At 38.2% G+C, this 20,178-nt stretch overlaps 1 protein-coding gene across 19 annotated transcripts in view; it reads left to right on the top strand.

Annotated features, from left to right (window-relative positions):
* Positions 1 to 20,178, top strand: part of KLF12 (KLF transcription factor 12) — a 458,965-nt gene that overhangs the window by 405,250 nt on the left and 33,537 nt on the right. For 3 of the 19 annotated variants that reach the window (XM_063714943.1, XM_063714940.1, XM_063714946.1), the window contains one exon: positions 1 to 20,178. This exon is cut by the window's left edge. The exons of the other annotated variants lie outside the window; for them this stretch is intronic. The gene's annotated coding sequence lies outside the window, so the exon portion shown is untranslated. 19 annotated transcript variants of the gene reach the window in all.

The following is a 20,178-nucleotide window of genomic DNA, read 5'->3' as shown; positions in this document are numbered from 1 at the left end:
TCAGCTCTGGACAAAATAGTTGACTGTGTATTCCTGTGCATGTTACTAGTCTTTCATTTTTTCTTTTAATTAACACACCTCAGAAGGTAATATGTTTGTGCTAAAAGGAAAAATTGTGATTTGGAATTGGAAATTACACAATTTGTTTAAAAGATAAAATTATCCAAGAATGTGCTAAACCCAGATAAATTTACAAATGTTTTTATCATTGGCAAAGCTAGCTTAATATTTTCTCTGATTATTTATCATCATGTCTATGTAAATGCAAGAATGATTCAGAAGCTATTAATGGCCAACAGTTGTGAACTTACCCTAGAATTAGAAGGAAAAAAAAAGGAGTCTGTAGTACTGCAAAGAGTCTCTAGAGAATGTCAGATAACAGCAGTGGAAAAAAGGACATACATGGGTATGTTCATTTCTCCAGCCTCTGCCCTAGAGCAATGACTCCCAACCTTTATGGAGATATAAAACTCATTAATTTTTTTATTGATTTTATGCCTTCACTTCTACATCTTACATGAGCTATATGACATACATTTTTTAAAAACTGAATTGAGCACTTTTGCAATTTCCGTTGAGGTAAACAACAATACCTTAATATATTCCCAGCCCAGAATTGGGGAACAGTGAGAAATCATTTATTAAGAAAACATTTATTAAGGTATTTACCAGGCACTGCTTCGGATGCTTTGCATGTTAACTCATTTAATCCTTTCCACACCCTTTAAGACAAGTACATTTATTATTGTTATTATTATTAATTTGAGACAGAGTCTCACTCTGTCACCCAGTCTGGAGCCGCACAATTGCGGCTCACTGCAGCCTCCACCTTGTGGGTTCTAGCAATTCTCCCGCCTCAGCCTCCCGAGTAGTGGGATTACAGGCATGCGCCAACACATCTGGCTAATTTTTGCATTTTTAGTAGAGACAGAGTTTCATCATGTTGTCCAGGCTGGTCTTAAACTGCTGACCTCAAGTGATCCACCTATCTCGGCCTTCCAAAGTGCTGGAAATACAGGCGTGAGCCACTGCGCCCAGCCAAGTACGATATATATTCCATTTTATAGAAAGGAAACTGAGGCATTGAGGCCCTAAGTTACTTGTCCATAGTGGCACAGTTAGATGGGTGGGGCCTGGTGATCTGACTGCAACACCAGGCATTTAACTGTGAACCTCAATAGATGGCCGGCAGTCCACACTTCAGAAGTGATAGTCATCAGTGGAAGTTGTATGAAAATCACTATGGCTATGTTTATCATGGTCTTTGTTCTTTATAACATTTCACCTACACAGCCTTTTTAGGGTAATCTTACCATTCATGTTACATCCCTCAGCATGCATAGATTCTATCTGAATTTCTCCATAGTCACTCATATTTGGGTTTTGCCTGACTTTTGTTATTGTTGTTTTTCCCCAAACATAATACATATTTACTTACCCAGATTTGAGATTCGAAAGATCAGAGACAGTGTGTTTTACTACTTGTCTATTTTTCACAAAATACATGGAAAAACAATAGAGTAAGGACTTAAAAATATGTGATGGGCCGGGTATGGTGGCTCACGCCTGTAATCCAAACACTTTGGGAGGCTGAGGCGGGTGGATCACCTGAGGTCAGGAGTTTGAGACTAGCCTGACCAACATTGTGAAACCCTCTCTACTAAAAACACACACAAAAAAAAAAAATTTAGCCGGGTGTGGCGGTGGGCACCTGTAATCCCAGCTACTTGGGAGGCTGAGGCGGAAGAATCACTTGAACCCTGGAGGTGGAGGTTGCAGTGAGCTGAGATCATGCCACTGCACTCCAGCCTGGGTGACAGAGCAAGACTCTGTCTCAAAAAAATGTGTCTATACATATGTGTGTGTGTGTGTTGAATGAAGTGGATTTAAGGAAGCTAAACAATGTTGATTTTAATTATTAAGCTGTTTCTCACATCTGCCAGAATGTAATGTTCACATATTTTGATGTTGTTGGTTTACAGTCACGTATTAGTGCCAAAGTGCAATTGGCCAATCTAGTCTTCTTCAGAAAGCCTCTGAGAGAATTTTTTTCTAAAGAAAATGCTTAATTAGTTCTCATTGATAGTGTACATACTGTTTAGCTAATCTTCTTGCTGTGAAAATCAGCTTTTAGATATACCTAAATGAGACAGTTTCGTATATTTCCACATATCCATAATATTCATGCATGGGGTTAGAAAATGTCAGAGCCTTGCTGTTCTATATTAAAGTATATTTTAATTGCCCAGTAATCAAGGAAAATTAAATTCTAATTAGTATGTACCTCATATCTGATTCACAGGTATTTTATGATAAATCTAACTTCAGTGTTTGTCTAAAACATTTTAGTATACTAGAATCACAGCATCATAGGATCTGAAAGGGCAGGAAAGAGTATTTAGTTCCACTGTCTTATTTTACAGATGAAGAAACTGGAATCCGGGGCTGCTAAATGACTTATCCAGGGTTACACGAAAATAACACTTTCCCGTTGTTGACACTCATTTGTAAGGACCCTTGAAGAATGTTAAGAAAAGGCCTCTTAGTAACTAGTGAAGTAAAATTGAAGAATAAATAAATCTGATTCCGGATAAAATTCTTTTTAATTTGTGACTCAAAGAAAGGCTACAGTTGTAGCTGAAGAAAGGGCAAGATATAAAATATAAAATTAATAGAATTCCCCTGCATTGCCAATAACACATTTAATACATTAAGCTCCATAGTGACTTGTTAGGCTTCTGAGCACATTAGCTTTTTGAATCAAGGCCTCAGAAGTTGCCCTCAGGTAATCTAGTAAGAAGAAAGAAGAAAAAAATAAATTGCATTGATTGGAAAGTAGGGAGAGAAATCTCAGAAATCCACTGGTACGTACTCTTTTTCATCAGAACCACAATGTATTTTTGAAGTTGGTATATAATGAAGAGAACTGCAAATTAAGAAAACGTTTCATTTATGGCTCTAAATTTTTTGAATAAAAGCTAGAAACCATAATATATGTTGGAGTATATTTATTAGTATGTAATTTTCCCCTGGGTTTTGTTTTGGTCATTCTCTTTCAGAGTGAGCATCAGTACTCCATTTTTCTACCTTACCTGCCCTTTGAATAAACCTGAACTTGCGCTGATGATGTTAAACATGTTTGAACACTTGACCACAACATACCCCATTAACCCTGCATGGCAGCAACCCATCTGACAACCAGACTCTGGGTTGTTATTTGGAAGCCAAAATATGCATCATGAGTGCATTTGCGCATTACCTGTTACATAAGCACAGCAAATGCTTGTTGATATATAAAGTTCCTGCTTGACAATATGATCTTTAATATGCAGACACATATCACCTGATACTAGGTAATCGTATGGAAATTATGAGAAGTAATGGGGGAGAAAGTATAAAATGGTGACTTTTCTAGTATAGGAATTATTTTACTGACTCTTGGAGTCAGACAGTTTTAAAATACTATAGTTTATATAGGTAGCTGGAAGAATCAAATATTTATTAGGTTGATAATTAACTCTCTGAATTGAGATGAATAGTTTATAATTTACAGAAACTCCAGGCTTTCTAGAGATGATATCCTTAATTAATGTCATTCATCTATGAAACAGTTCTCAAACTCCACAGTCATTTTCTCTACAAATGAATTACATTATGTGGATTTTGATGGCTGGAAGATAAGTCCTTGAATGGAGGAACCAAGAGGTGAGTTAGAGGCATAAACTAAGGAATTTCAATTAGTAGGGTTTAGGAGTGACAGTCTAGAATGAGTGGAGACTAGGAGATTCATCTTGATGCAAGCATACTTAGATCCGTGTTACTCAGGATAGCATAGGTGAGAGAGGAGCTGGTGGAATTTTAATGTCATACCTGGATAGTACAACTGGTTATTATTAAAACATGGTAAAACTTCAAGCAGGTTAAAAAAAAAAAAAGAAAGAAAATCAGTGCATACAGGGCAAAGACAAGTACTTGGTCGCAGCATTCAAAATCTTGACCCAGTTGGCCTATGCATCCTTATCTCTCACTGTGCACCCTCGACTCTCCCTTAGACCCAGTTTTTATGTGACATGGGTAACTCAATAGTATCAATCTCATAGAGCTGTTCTGCAGATTAAATACATAATACTTATATAGCAAATAGACAGTGCTTGATATCATTTACTAAGTGCTTGATAAAAATGAGCTGCCATTCTTCCTTTTCCTCAACTCCTCCAGAAGTAAGCTGTGAATTCCAAGTAGATCACTTTACACTTTTTTGACCCAAATGCTGCTCACTCCTTTTTGTTTTTAGGCCAATGCTCAGGTGGTTCCCCCAGCTGGAGTGACCCTCTTCACCTCCTATGTGCCTCGCTCAGCTCATTCCCACTTGACACGACCTAGCTCAAGTCCCACTCCCTCCAGGATGACTTCCTGCCCACCAGAGCCCCTAGGGGTGACATCTTCCTCAAAATCCCTGTAATTACCATGAACCTAATGGAGGCACCAACTTTTGTTGTCCATTGTATTGATTGATATCTTTTAAATTACATGTGGATAAGTGCTTTGTCATACTACTAAGTAAACAGCATGTTCCCTTTCTTTTGAGACAGGGTCTTGCCCTGTCACCCAGACTGGAGTGCAGTGGCACAATCATAGCTCACTGCAGCCTCGAACTCCCTGGGCTCAAACGACCTTCCTGCCTCAGCCTCCCAAGTTACTGGGACCACAGGCATGTGTCACAATACCTGGCTTTTTTTTTTTTTTTTTAATAGTAGAGGTGAGAACTTGCTATGTTGCCCAGGATGGTCTTGAACTACTAGGCTCAAGTGATCCTCCCACCTTGGCCTCCCAAAATGCTGAGATTACAGGTGTAAGTCACCATGCCCAGCCAGCATGGTCCTTAAGGGAGAGATTGTGGGATATAATTCTCTGTGGCCTGCAAACTGTTGAGTATTACTTCTTGCAGAATGGTGTGTGGAATAAGCAATAACCTTTGGAGTCAGACAGTGCCTGATTGGAATTCCTGACCTGCCAATTACTTGCTATGTCATCTTGGGCAGTGTACCTTTTGCGAGCCTTAGTTTTCTTATCTGCAAAGTGAAAACACTCAATATAATTTTTTGAAAATCAGACATAATGTATATTAACTTCATAGCACAGTGCAGGGCACAAGTAAATGCTTAATGATATTATTGCTATTATTCAGAATATCAGTGGATGTTTCTTTCCTTAACTGACTAATAGATAATAGCAAAATCATGTTCCCCCCCCCAAAAAAAAGGAAGAAAAGACATTTTAAAAATATTTTCAGATATCAAAGAATCTTTTGCGATCTGTTGTGAAAGTTATAAAAATAAGTAGATTAAGATACTTTACCATAAAAATCTCAAACTATTAAGCCTCTATAAATAGATAACCTTGCCTGCCTTTAATAATTAGTACTTAAATTTGCTTGGCACTGTTTTAGGTATTTGGGACACAAAAATGAATAAAAAGTCCCCCAACCACATAAAACTTACATTCTGCTGAGAGAGATGGATTATGAACAAATAAATACGCCATATAATATTAAGAATGATAAGGTATATGAAGCAAAGCAAGCAATAGACAGTGAGAAGCTGTGGTGCAGGGGTCAGGAGAGGCTATCTAGATTGGGTGCTAGGAATGTCCTCTCTGAAGAACATCTTCAGATGTGACATCTAAAGGTGTGAACATGTCTGAAGAAGTGACATTTGATCAGAGACATGAATTAGGCCAAAGCCGTGTGATAATGATGAGAAACTATTCTAAGCAGAAGAATAGCAAGAGTGAAGGCACCGAGTTGAAATGGATTTGACATGTTCCAGAACAGTTAGGAGGCCCTTGTGGCTGGAGCAGAGGACGCTCAACAGAATGAAGAGGTCTCAGGATTCCTAGAGAGCCTTGTAGGTGATGATAAAGACTTTAAGCTTTGTTCTAAGTGAAATAGGAGACCACTGGGGTTTTGAAAGGACATTATTTGTTTTATTGAGAAGACTATGAGAGACCACTTCACAGCTGTTAGGATGGCTATTAATAAAGAGGAAACTAACAAGCGTTAGTGAGGGTATAGAAAAATTGGAACCCTTGTGCTTTGCTTGTGGGAATGTAAAAGGGTGCAGCAGCCATGCACAGCAGTTTGGTGATTCCTTAAAAAGTTAAACACACAATTGCAAGTAATCCAGCAATTCCATTTCTGGGTATAAAAAAATTGGAAGCAGGGACTCAAACAGATACTGGTCATAACAACATTATTCACAATAGCCAAAAGATAGAGACAACCTAGATGCCCATCTGTCATCCATGAATAAGGATAACGTGTGTGTGTGAGTGTGCATGTGTGTGTATGATTGTGCGTGTGTGTGTGTCAGCATTAGAAAGCAATGAAATTCTGATACATGCTACAATGTGGATGAATCTTGAAAACTTTATGCCAAGTGAAATAAGACAAACAGGCATAAAAAGATGAATATTGTATGATTCTACTTATATGAGGCACCTAAAGTAGGCAAATTCATAGAGACAGAAAATATAGTAGAGGTTACCAGGGCTAAAGGAAGGGAGGGGACAGGGAGTTAATATGTAATGGAAACAGAGTTTCTGTTAGGATGATGAAGAAGTTCTACATGTAAATATTGGTGATGGTTACACAACAGTGTAAATGTACTTGGTGCCACTGAATTGTACACTTAAAAACAGTTAAAGGGGTAAATTTCATACTATGTATATTTCATTACAATTAAAAAAGACTGGGGGGAAGGAGTAAGGGTGTGGGAGCAGGGATTCCAGTTAGATCCTATAGCAGGTAGCCAGATAAGAGATGAGTATGGCAGTGAAGATCGAAGTATTCAAATTTGAGATACGTTTTAGAAGTTGAGCCTGTAGGTCCTGTATAAGCTATAGAAGAGAATAATCATGAGGGACCTCTGTTTTTGTTCTGAACTGCCAGGAGAGAAGTGGTTATTTCCTGAGATAGGGAAAACTGGGAAAGGAGTGGGTTTGGGGAAAAGCATCACTAGTTCAGCTTTGGGCATGTTAAGTTAGAGTTATCTGCTTACACACAAGTGGAAGGTCAAAAAGATATACGCGTCTGGAGCTCAGGGAAGGGGGAGTTTGAAATAGATTTGAGTGACATACAAAAAGGTATATGAAACACACCATGCGAAACATGGGAATGAGCAAGATCACTCAAGGAAGAGTTGAAACAGAAAGGAGAAACGGCTGGAGGACTGAGCTCAGGGAACCTCCAACATTGAGAGGTCAAGAGGGAAGGGGGTATGTAGATGTGTGATGTGAGATGCTTTTCCTTAATATTAGGCAACTATCTATTGAGCAACTCCTCTGCCAGCCACTGTTTCAGGTGCTTGGAATAACAAGTACCAAAAAGGCAGCTCTTACTGCTTATTATCTGTGTTCTTGGGTGAGTTACTTAACTTGACTGAACCCCAGATTTCTCATCTGTGAAATGGGGTTAAACAGCCAGGCACCATGGCTCATGCCTGTAATCCCAGCACTTTGCGAGGGCCGAGGCGGATGGATCACCTGAGGTCAGGAGTTTGCGACCAGCATGGCCAACATGGTGAAACCCCGTCTCTACTAAAAATACAAAAAAAAAAAAAAATTAGCCAGATGTGGTGGTGGGTGCCTGTAATCCTTGCTACTCAGGAGGCTAAGACAGGAGAATCACTTGAACCCAGGAGGTGGAGGTTGCAGTGAGTCAAGATCACGCCACTGCACTCCAACCTGGGCAACAAGAGCGAAACTCCCTCTCAAAAAAAAAAAGGTTAATAATTACAGTTAACACAAAGTGAAACAGCAGTTACTGCAGTCATTTCCCAATATTTACCTCCTTACGCAAAGTATTTTATTTTCATAACCCTAATTCCTTTTATAACCCCACAAAGTATAGATGCTATTGTTTTATAGGAAAAGAAACCAAAGCTTAGGAAAGGTGTTAAATTTCTCTAAGACATAGCTAAAAATGCATTGGTAAGATTCTTCCTCTGATAGTCCTGAACTCACATCTTTCAGTCCCTTCACTCTTTCAAGCTATTCTAGTATGTAAAACACTCAGCAGGCTGCCTAAGGCCACAGTTTGTGCTTTAGAACTTGTTTCTTTCATCCATTTGTCCTTCTCTCCACTTAAGTGCATCTCTTTGAGGTCCGGAAAAACAAACTCCTATAATTAAAAACAATCAAAAAAGCAATCACCTAGGTCATCAAATATGTAAACTGCCAACTATAAACTTAGTAATATCCCTAAAAGAATTTAATGAATGTTAATTGACTGAATAAACAAAAACTATGCTTTTTTTTTTTTTTTTTTTTTGTCTGATTTCCTCTACCACGGACCTGGCCTTTAGAATTACACATTGGACAACATTTAATGAAATTCCATTACCATTAAGTTTATTTTATGAGCTTTCTTTTATAAAATCCATTTAAGTTATTTCTGGAAATACTTCCTTATTACCTAGTTTCTACTATCTTTTTAATTATTACTTGTCTAGCAAATGAAAAGAAAGCGCTACTCTGTTGTCATTTAAACATAAATGTATTGTTTACATATAGATTAATTTTAATCATTAGCTTTTATCTTGGCACTTTTCCTGTGGACTCCGGGTTGGCTAATGATGTTATCCTGGCCATCCGTGCTCAGCTGCTGGGGACACCATTCACTCCTCTCTCTCCCTTATCCCCCATTATCCAATCAGTTACCAAGAACTGACTGTTCTACTTCTGAAATTCCTTGGAATTGGTCCCCTCTGATTTCATATTTAAAGACACTACTTTGGTTCAGGTAGACTCCACTTACTTGAGTGATGGCAATAAATAGCTCAGTGATTGATAAAGGCCTTGGCTTTAATCACCTTCTCACCATGGAAGCTTACTCTCATAAGCCAGAATTTTCCTTCTAAATCTAAAGAAACAAAACAGAACAAAACAAAATCATGGCACTTCCAGGACCTACACATTGAAGTTCTTGTAAGGAAACATTCAGTCTGTCATACGTGGCCCTGGTCATCCTGTCTGCCCTATATCATCCTCTTCTGCCCACCCACCCATTAGGAACCCTGTTTGTTAGACAATTTGGTATTAAGATTAACTGTGAGCTATTTTATCTCCATAATTGTAAATTCTCTCTTCTGCCTTCTCTTTACTACCGACACATCCGCATACCAGTATTCTTCAAGACTTATTTGTTGGTGTCCTCTATTAAGCTTGCCCTGACTTTCCAAACAGAATCAGACATCCCCTCCCTTGACTCCCATAACACTTCGTTACACCTCTCTTTATCACATATCATTTTTTGCCCTGTATAATTATGATTTACATATATAATAAGTTGGGGGGAGTTTTTGTCATCTTAGTAGCTGGCACCAGACTTCTCCAGAACAAAATTCTTGGTGTGGAAAACGTGCCCTCTGAAAGGCTTGGAGGTAAACTATGAGCTGAGCCCTGCCCGTATTTCCTAGCCAGGGACCTGGATATCACCTGCCACCAAGGTTTTTGGAGGGCAAAGCTGTTATACTTGTGCCAAGGGAATGAAGCTGTTGTTTTTCTTTTGCGTACAGTTGAGATGGGGGTGGAGTAAGAAATCAGAGAAGAGAGCTGAGAGCTCTCCAGCAAGACGCAAAGAGCCTGAGGTTGGGTGAGACCAGTGAGCGGCACAGAGGCAGTCAAGAGCATTTTACAGATAGAAGGAGCACCAGGCAAAGACAGTGAAGCTCCAGGAGTCCCTCGGCATCTGTCTTTGGAGAGGGGGCTTACTAGACCCTCAGATGGGTTTATGTAGTTTTTGAAGAAGGTGCTCTTGAAGAAGGTGCTAACTTGATGCTAGAGGCCAAGGTTGTTCTGAGAACTAAAGTCCCAGAAATGTGTGTACATCCTGGAGGGGGCTGAGGAGGAGGCTTTATACTTCCACATGTCATAGATTTGAGCAAAGATTTGAGTCATTTTTCATGCATTTGCGGTAGAGAGATGTCCACGTTCTACACTTTACTAGATTATCAACTTGCTAAGGATGCCTTTGCGTGTTCACTTGCTTCCCTATGGTGAACTTACAGAAAATAATTGTTATTTTATTTTATTGAGTCACTGCTGTTAAGATGAAAAATACCTACACAGCTGACTGCTACTAATCTACTACTCTCATCTTACTGATTTTCTCAGCAGGAAAAAGCCAAGTTAAAAAAAAAAACCAGCAGTGCATATAATATTTAATCATCAATAAATATGGTACAGGAGATTTAACATTATCATCTTGACATTTTTAAGATTTTGGAAAGATGAAATGTAGAAAGAGGAGTAGAGACAAGAGCTCTCAGGTTTATCATTCCTTAGCAATTAACCACTCCAGGCTATGCTTTCCTCACCTATTTCTCAGCTGTATGATTGCCAGTAACAGTATCTACCCTGCCTGCTGTCAAGTACTTTTTCTGACAATCTTCTAAGCTTATATTTGGTGCTATAGAAGCCATTATTATACCATGCAGTATTTTACAGTATACACTGAGAGTATTGTAAACAGTACAGTTCACATTGAGATTTGAACAGAAATACCTAGCAGTATGCTCAGATCCTGAGAACTTTAGACAGTGTGTTGCCAATAATGCAGAAGAGTGAATCTAGGAGAGTAAATAACACATGATACTTTAAAACTTGCAAAGTTCTTGTTTGATCTTTCTTCATAGGTGAATAGGGATGGGCCAGGTCTGTGCATTCAGTGGACATCATGGCCATGAAACTTTAGTGATACGAAAAGTTCTAGGTAAGAGCAGGGCTAATAACATAAAAATATCATAAAGAGCAACTCTGCCAAAATGGACTAAAAGCAAAACTGAGGTTACAAATATCAGCAAATGGGAACAGTTGACATTGTAAGGAATGGATCTTAGTGTAAACATGGTGCCATGAAGCCCAAAGTTAATGAGGAGCCCAGAACTCTTGCTAACTTATTCTTTGATACCAGCATTATCCTAATACCAAAACCAGACAAAGACCTCACAAGAAAACTACATGCCAATATCCCTTATGGGTGGAGACTCAAAAGCCTTCAACAAATTAACAAGCAAACTGAGTCCAGCAACATATAAAAAGGATTACATACCATGAGAAGGGGGACTTACTCCAGAAACGAGGCTGATTTGACATGTGGAAATCAATATAATACACCACATTAATAGAGAAAACCACGTTTATCTTGATAGACACAGAAAAGGCATTCGACAAAATCCAACATCCTTTTGTAATGAAAACACTCAGTACACTAGGAATAGGTGGCAGTATCCTCAGATAAAGTGCATCTATGAAAAACTCATATCTAACGTACTTAATGGTAGAAGACTGAGCACCTAACCCTAAGATCAGTAACAAGACAAGGATGTCCATACAAGACTTTCACTCAACATTCTAGCTGAGGCAATTAAGAAAAAGAAATATAGATTGGAAAGGAAGAAGTAAAGCTATCTCTATTTGCAGTTGACATGATCTTGTATATAGGAAATCTAAAGGGCGCCTCCCAAAAAGTATTAGAACTAATAAATGAGTTTAACAAGGTTACAGGACACAAGATGAATAAACAAACATTAATTGTATTTCTATATACTAACAGTGGACAATTTAAAAATTAATTTAAGAAAATGATTTCATTTACAATAGCATGAAAAAGAAGAAAATACCTATGAACATATTTAACAAAAGATATGTAAGACTTGAACATTGAAAACTACAAAACATGGTTAAAAAAATTTTTTTTAATTAAACGGAAAGATGTCCTATATTCATGGTTTGAAAGACATAATGTTGGTAAGATGGCAGCAGTCTACAATTTGGTTTTCTTCCAAATTTCAGCTGCATTTTCTTTTACAGAAATTGATGGTGGCTGGCCACGGTGGCACACGCCTGTAATCCCAGCACTTTGGGAGGCCAAGGCGGGTGGATCACCTGAGGTCAGGAGTACGAAACCAGCCTGGCCAACATGGTGAAACCTTGTCTCTACTAAAATACAAAAATTAGCCAGGCATGGTGGTGCACATCTGTAATCCCAGCTACTCAGGAGACCGAGGCAGGAGAATCACTTGAACCCGGGAGACAGAGGTTGCAGTGAGCCAAGATCACGCCACTGTACTGCAGCCTGCGCCACAGAGTGAGACTCCATCTCAAAAAAAAAAAAAAAAGAAAGAAATTGATGAGATAGTTCTAAATTTTACGTGAAAACAGTCTGAGAGGGGAGAATAAATTTGGAGGACTAATGTTTTCCAATTTAAAAACTGATCCTAAAGCTATAAAATTAAGACATTGTGGTACTGGGATAATTATACATAGACAAATCTATGGAATAGAAGTAAGAGTCCAGGAATCAACCCTTACATTTATGGTAAATTGGTTTTGTCAGTGGTGTCAAGACAATTCACTGAGGAAAGAATAATCTTTTCAACAAATGTTGCTGGAACAACTGAATATCCCCATGCAAAAGAATGAAATTGGACTCCTTCCTTTCTTAAACCATACACAAAAATGAACTCACAATTGATCATGTATCTAAATGTAAGAGTCAAAGCTATAAAAGTCTTAAAACATAGGAGTAAATCTTTGAGACTTTATGTTAGTCCAAGCCATCTTACAGCACCAAATATATATCACAAAAAATAATAAAGTGAACTAAATCAAACTTCAAAATATTTGAGAATCATATATCTGATAAGGGACTTGCATCCAGAATATATAAAGAAATCTTACATCTCAACAATAAAAAAACAAAACAATTTGCAAATGGTCAAACATTTCTCCAGAGAAGGTATACAAATGGCCCATGAGCACAGGAAAAAATTCTCAACATCATTAGTCATTAGGGAAATGCTCATCAAAACTACAATGAGGCACAACTTTACAACCTCTAGGATTGCGGAAATTAAAAACACTGACATTATGTGTTTGGTGAGGATGTGGAAAAATTGGATCTTTCTCACAATACTGGTTAAATTATAAAATGGTACAACCACTTTAGAAAATAGTCTGGCAATTCCTCAAAATGCTAAGCATAGAATTATCATATGACCTAATAATTCTACTCTTAGGTATGTAACCAAGAGATCTGAAAACATATGTCTACACAAAAACTGTTCACAATGTTTATAGCAGTGTTATTCATAATAGCCAAAAAGTGGAATCAACCCAAATGTCCATCAACTAAATAAACTAAATGTGATGTCCATAAAGCAAATGTAATCTATCCATAAATAGAATATTATTTGACTATAAAATGAGTGAAGTATTGATGCATGCTACAACGTGGATGAGCCCTGATGACTTTATGCTCAGTGAAAGAAGGCAGACACAAAAGGCCGTGTATTATATGATGCCATTTCTATTAAATGTCCAGAATAGACAAATTCATAGAAAGTAGATTAGTCCTTGCCAAGGACTAGAAGGAAGGCAGAATGGATGCTAATGAGTATGGGGTTTTCTTTTGGGGTGATGAAAATGTTTTGGAGTCAGAAGTAATGATTGTATAACAATATGAGTGTACTGAATGCCACTGAATTGTACACTTTATAAGGATGACTTTTATGATGTGTGAGTAAAGTTATTAGCCACAAAAGAAAGAAGGAACATAATATTAATTAGTGTTGGGGATGTATTGGACATTGGGTCAGCTTTACCTTACTCTAAACTAATCTTCATGAAAACTCCATTCAGTAATTACTATTAAAAACCCACTTGAAGCCGGGCATGGTTACTCACGCCTGTAATCCCAGCACTTTGGGAGGCCGAGGCAGGCGGATCACCTGAGGTTGGGAAGTCATGGAGAAACCCCATCTCTACTAAAAACAATACAAAATTAGCTGGGCATGGTGGCGCATGCCTGTAACCCCAGCTACTTGGGAGGCTGAGGCAGGAGAATCGCTTGAACCCGGGAGGTGGAGGTTGCAGTGAGCCGAGATAGCACCATTGCACTCCAGCCTGGGCAACAAGAGTGAAACTCCATCTCAAAAAATAAATAAATAAATAAATAAAATTTGAAATATGGGAATCTGAAAATCCAAGAGTTTAAATGCCCAAGATACCATAGCTAACAAGTTATAATAGCTGTAATTCATGTCTGTATTTTCAGACTACAAGTCCTATGTTATTTTAATTAGCATGTTAAGTCCTATAAATGGAATAGTGATATTTGACCAAGAGAATGAGGCTATTAGTACAAGGAGCTTCCACCACAAAAATGAAAATCCTTATTTTGTCTTTTTTTTTCCTTAAAGATAATATGAGCTTATTGATCACAGAACTTTAGAAGTCTTCAAATTAAAACCCAGGTTCGACTATCACATAGTTTTCTCCATTTTAAAGAGCAGCATATTCTGTTTTTTTGTTTTTGTTTTCTTGTTTATCATTTAAAATTTCCTTAGTTCAGAAAATATTTCATAATACCTACATTTAAAAAATTACTGGCCGGGCATGATGGCTCACGCCTGTAATCCCAGCACTTTGGGAGGCCGAGGCAGGCAGATCACGAGGTCAAGAGATCAAGACCATCCTGGCGAACATGGTGAAACCCCGTCTCTATTAAACATACAAAAATTAGCTGGGCATGGTGGCGGGTGCCTGTAGTCCCAGCTACTCAGGATACTGAGTCAGGAGAATAGCTTGAACCCAGGAGGTGGAGGTTGCAGTGAGCTGAGATTGCACCACTGCACTTCTAGCTTGGCAACAGAGCAAGACTCTGTCTCAAAAAAAATAAAAAAATACGATATAAAATTAAAACCTTGTAGTTTTGTGTTTCAAATCTTATAATTAGAGTGGCAAATAAGCACAACAAATCCTAGGCTGTTGTATCTGACTTTTCTAGCAGCCAAAGCAAAAAAAAGGAAATAGGGTAAGTGTGTAGTTCTAACTATCTGATGTAAAAAGAAAGAATATCAGTGTTGCCAAGCAGATTTTCTTTCCTACTAAGTGAAAGTACCACACAGATGTTTCTACAACATCATTGGAAAGTGGAAAAGTCGTAGCTCTAGGGGTTAAGAAACCCACTGTTTAGCTCTAACTGCCCCTGTTTAACTGTGTGAGCTTCGAGCAGTAATTAGTCTAATCTTTCTAAGCCTTAGTTTTCTCATCTTCTAAATGTCTTTAAGATATGAATTTGAGTCATATTGGTATACCTCTCTACTTTTCCAGTGTTAATTTCACAGAGTATTCAAAGAGTAAGGAAAATTTTCAGGAACAAAATCAAAAGCGGGTAAAATATTATCTGTCTCAGGTGGGAAGATTTTTGTTTTCTTCCAGAATTCAAATATCTGGACATCTTATGATGAGAAAAATCCCTACGTGTGGCCTCAGACAGTCATTTTGGTAACACAAACTCAGGTGGAAAACTACCAATGAGTTCTACTTGGTCTGATTTATATAATCCTACCCAAGCAATAAAAACTTTCAGTAATTCATGTTAGCTCAAGTACTACATCAGGCCCCAGGTGTGATGTTCCCCTCCCTGTGTCCATGTGTTCTCATTGTTCAACTCCCACTTATGAGTGAGAACATGCGGTGTTCAGTTTTCTGTTCCTGTGTTAGTTTGCTGAGAATGATGGTTTATAGCTTCACCCATGTCCCTGCAAAGGACATGAACTCATTTTTTTATGGCTGCATAGTATTCCCTGGTGTATATGTGCCACATTTTCTTTTTCCAGTCTATCATTGGTGGGCATTTGGGTTGGTTCCAAGTCTCTGCTATTGTAAATAGTGCTGCAGTAAACATACGTGTGCATGTATCTTTATAATAGAATGATTTATAATCCTTTGGGTATATACCCAGAAATGGTATTGCTGGCTCAAATGGTAATTCTGGTTCTAGATCCTTGAGTAATCACCACTCTGTCTTCCACGATGGTTGAACTAATTTGCACTCCCACCAACAGTGTAAAGTGTTCCTATTTCTCCTCATCCTTTCCAGCATCTGTTGTTTCCTGACTTTTTAATGATCGCCATTCTAACTGGTGTGAGATGGTGTCTCATTGTGGTTTTGATTTGCATTTCTCTGATGACCAGTGATGATGAGCTTTTCTTCATGTTTGTCGGTCACATAAATAGACATGTATAAGACTCTCTTCACTCTTGAGTAGCTTACAGTTTAACTGTAGTCAAATAAGGATAACTTATTTTTAAAATTTAGCATGATTCTAGAGAGTCCCAAAATCAGATGTGTTCAAGAGCCACATGGATAAGATAAAGTGCTGTTCTCATAAAGCAATAGGGCATGGGTTGGGCCCATGCCAGAATGAGGAGGGCAGGGCTTACCCTTAAGGCATTCCGATTAAAATAATTAATCCTATTCTGACCTAGAAAGTTTTTTTTAAGGTTTGTGTAATCCACCAAGCTATCACTTCTGGCATAAAACATGATTTAAACCCCGATATTTTCTGAAGAAATTCTGTGGGAAAATCCCTCTAAATATTTAAGTATGTTATGTGTCTTCCATTCAGTGGGCATGTCTAGTATAATCCAGAAATCCACACCTGTTTTAGAACCCTCGTTTCATCCTACATTATTAATTGATTTCATGGGGTAAAGTCTTTGCAATGCATAAGACATTCCCCACAGGGTAGCTATTTTGAATAGACACTGTATATCTGAAATAGGCATTTTTTTGTTAACCAACAATCCTCTTTCAACTTGTAGTCTAATTTCATCATAAAAGTTTGATAATGTAGCCAACCAGAACACACTGTTAATGATTCGTTTTTTTCTACTTTGATTCTCTTTAAACATTTTGCCTAATACAGCTTATGATCTTGCTTGCTGAAATATATTGAAACAAAAAGAACAGAAAGCTTGTAATACTTTTAAGTTTTTTAATGGTCTAGAAAGTGATGTGGAAAAATACTTAGTGGCTGCTGTTATATTTAAGTAAAATCATGAAATACTGTGAATCCATCCCCAGGGCACCCCTTGGGCCCCCAAAAGGCTCATTTGTAAACCATTATCTTTTAATTAGTTTAGTAGGAAACTTGGTTTATTAAAGTAAAACAATAATTAAATATGCATTTTAGAGGCATTCTGTTCATATGGAAAACTTGCCAAACGCTAGTTTGAATAGATGCTAAGATTGAGCTTTTTGACGCATTTTAGCAAATGTATTTCTCTTGATTTATACATTTTGTGAAAACGTTTTTATTGAATCCAAATTAGAACATGATATAATGTCTCAGTCACAGCTTCTGAAAAGGGTGGCAACTACTAATCTTGCAATTTCAATCTGTTCAAAAGTAATTTTCTGTGAAATGCTACAGACAGGAGTGAGAGAGGAACTTGATGCCAGTGAATCTGCTCCACCTCCGAATGTAGCTGCTGGGGATTTGGTAGTAAATGTATCTAAAGAGCGCTTTTTCCCTAATTAATATCATAGGGGAGACATTGACGTGGCTTGACAGGCACTAAAGTCTGTTGTAGTATGGAAGATAAATATGAAGATTCCTGCCTCTGAGAGCCATCTGCTGGTTAAGGTAAAGCCTACAAAGAAATGCAGATATCTGGCTCGTTCATGTGAATAGAATCTGTCTTACTGAGATTTATGTAAATCCTGGTTAACTGAAAGTCTCATCCACTCTTGCTCTGCTTGTGGTCTTGATGGTTCATTCCCAGGGTGGTGTTTGATTCACTAACAAAGAAGTGGTTCTACCTACAGGTATTCTGTGGCAGAAGTTAATTCAGAATTCTGTAGGTGATGTTCAATGTCTTATTTTAAATCATATGAAACCTTAGAAACAGTACAAAATATACTTTGTAAACTGAATGCTCCCACTTCCCTTAAGGTGATTCTATCGTGCAACCAACTCAATTCTTTTTGGTACAATTGTAAATAAAGTGGAATGACAGGAAAGGGACTAATTTTGTGGCATTAATGGTCAAGGAAGACATGATCATATACCACTGCCAAACTCAGCCTTTAAAAAACATTTCCCTTGGAAATACATAGTTTGTAACAACTTTAAGAAAATATGTACTGGGTAGGCATAGTGGCTCATACCTATAATCCCAACACTCTGGGAGGCCGAAGTGGGAGGATCACTTGAGGCCAGGAGTTCAAGACAGGCTAGCACAACACAGCAAGACCCTTTCTCTACCAAAAAAAAAAAAAAAAATTAACTAGGCATGGTGGCATGCACCTGTAGTCCTAGCTCCCAGGAGGCTGAGGCAGGATCATTTGAGCCCAGGAGTTTGAGGCTCCAGTGAGCTATGATTATACCACTGCACTGCAGCTTGGGCAACAGAATGAGTTCTTGTCTCTTTTTAAAAAAAAAAGATGAAAAGAGAGAAAAGAAAATACTTTCTTTGGTAGATTAATAGTAAGTATACTGAATGCCCATCTGACAGTACTTACAGAACGGTTTACCTTTTTAAAGTTCTCCAGAGAAAAGTGTATGTATTATCATTGCAGGCTATATTCAATAACACTTACATGTGCTGTTGTTTTATATAATTGGGTTAAAGGGGAAATTTAAATGCTACAGATATTTTGTTGCTTTTTCCCCTTTTATCATATGTTGGTTTGTAATACCTGTATCTTCATCTGAATAAGCATAACATTGTAATTAAAATTGAGTTCTGGAATCAACCACTCAGGTCTGAGTTTTGGTGTACAGTGTACAGGGATAGTAGTGTCAACCTCAGAGAGTTGCTCTGACGCTTAAGGCATTTAGTTCAGTGCCTGACACCCAGTAAGCATTCTGTAAATATCATTGTTATCCTCAGCTGTGCCCCTTGGAATTCTGTTGTGATTGCGTGTGTGAATTTACTAAAGCTCCTTCAATTCCAGTGTTTTCTGCTTTGGTTTTTAAATCTGGGATGTGTATGTCTTCTTTCCAGGCTTGAAAGATTGTCCTGGCCTTTTTAATTTTTTTTTAACTCCTGTAAAAACTCCGATTTCAGTGAAGGACATCTCATCATGCTAAGGTCACACATGACGAATGGTCTTTTATTACCGGCTGATTACAGTTATCCCTAATTTCTTTCATGGCAGCCATGCGGTGCCTTCCATTTAAATAGAGCTGTTCTTGGATGTGACTTTTTGAGCCTCTCTGGGTTTAATTCTAATTTAACTTGCCATTCCAAGTGGGACTATTGTGCAACCAAAGTCATGATTCACTCATTTGTTCTCTCTAGATCTAATTATTACAACGTGGTACCTGTGAGGCCCCCTCAGGCGTTCATTCACTACTCTAAATGGTCTAACCTTCTGGGGAAAGAAGTGGGCCTTTAGTTATTATTCTTTGGGGCTGTACAGATGTATTTAGTATGGAATTTGGGAACACAGTTACAAGTGTTTTACCTCAACCATTTTCATCATACCAAGCTTATTACTAATGATTATGCAAAGAATGCTCTACTGGTGTATGCAGTAGTTACTTGCACATTCCCATTCTTTATAATAAGGCCAGTTTTTGAAGCACAGAAGTCAGGTTGCATGCCTGTGAGGATTCTTCAAGTGCCTTCTGAAGGGCATGTTGCTCAGAAAGCATAGGTAAGGCAGAGTGAAAACACCCAGCTGTTCTGTTACCTAACATCCCTTCTTATGGACAGCCCCCGAGTGAGATGGGGCAAGATAATATTGCCAGGAGTAAGGGTCTTTCTCTCACTTTTTCCAACTTACCTAAATGCCTATTAGGGTCAAAAGAAAGACTTTTGGTGTTTCACTCACCAGCATCCTACACATTTATCAGTGGCCTCCCACTGAGAAATTTAATTGTAAGCAATACTTTAGAACACACTGCTCTTGAACTTAGAGGAAATAACTGAGACATTTATATCTATGTGTTTTTAATGGTTACCCAGATTCCCAGATATTCACTAGCCACTTTGTGTAGCATTGAAAATATGAAACTTGGCTGGGCATGGTGGTTTATGTCTGTAATCCCAGCACTTTCAGAGACTAAGGCAGGATCACTTGAAGCCAGGAGTTCAAGATAAGCCTGGGCAACATAACAAAACCCCGTCTCCACAAAAAATTAAAACATTAGCCAGGCATGGTGGCATGTAACTGTAATCCTAGTTACTCAGGAGGCTGAGGGGGAGGATCACTAGAGTCCAGGAGTTCAAGATTACAGTGAGCTATGATCATGCCACCTAGGCCACCAGTCTAGATGACAGAGCAAGACCCTATCTCAAAAAAAAAAAACCTCAGGGAAA

This window comes from Pongo abelii, chromosome 14 (genome assembly GCF_028885655.2).
Source record: "Pongo abelii isolate AG06213 chromosome 14, NHGRI_mPonAbe1-v2.0_pri, whole genome shotgun sequence".
Classification (NCBI taxonomy): domain Eukaryota; kingdom Metazoa; phylum Chordata; class Mammalia; order Primates; family Hominidae; genus Pongo; species Pongo abelii.
The sequence above is the reverse complement of the archived record's forward strand: the minus strand, read 5'-3'. Positions and strand labels throughout refer to the sequence as shown.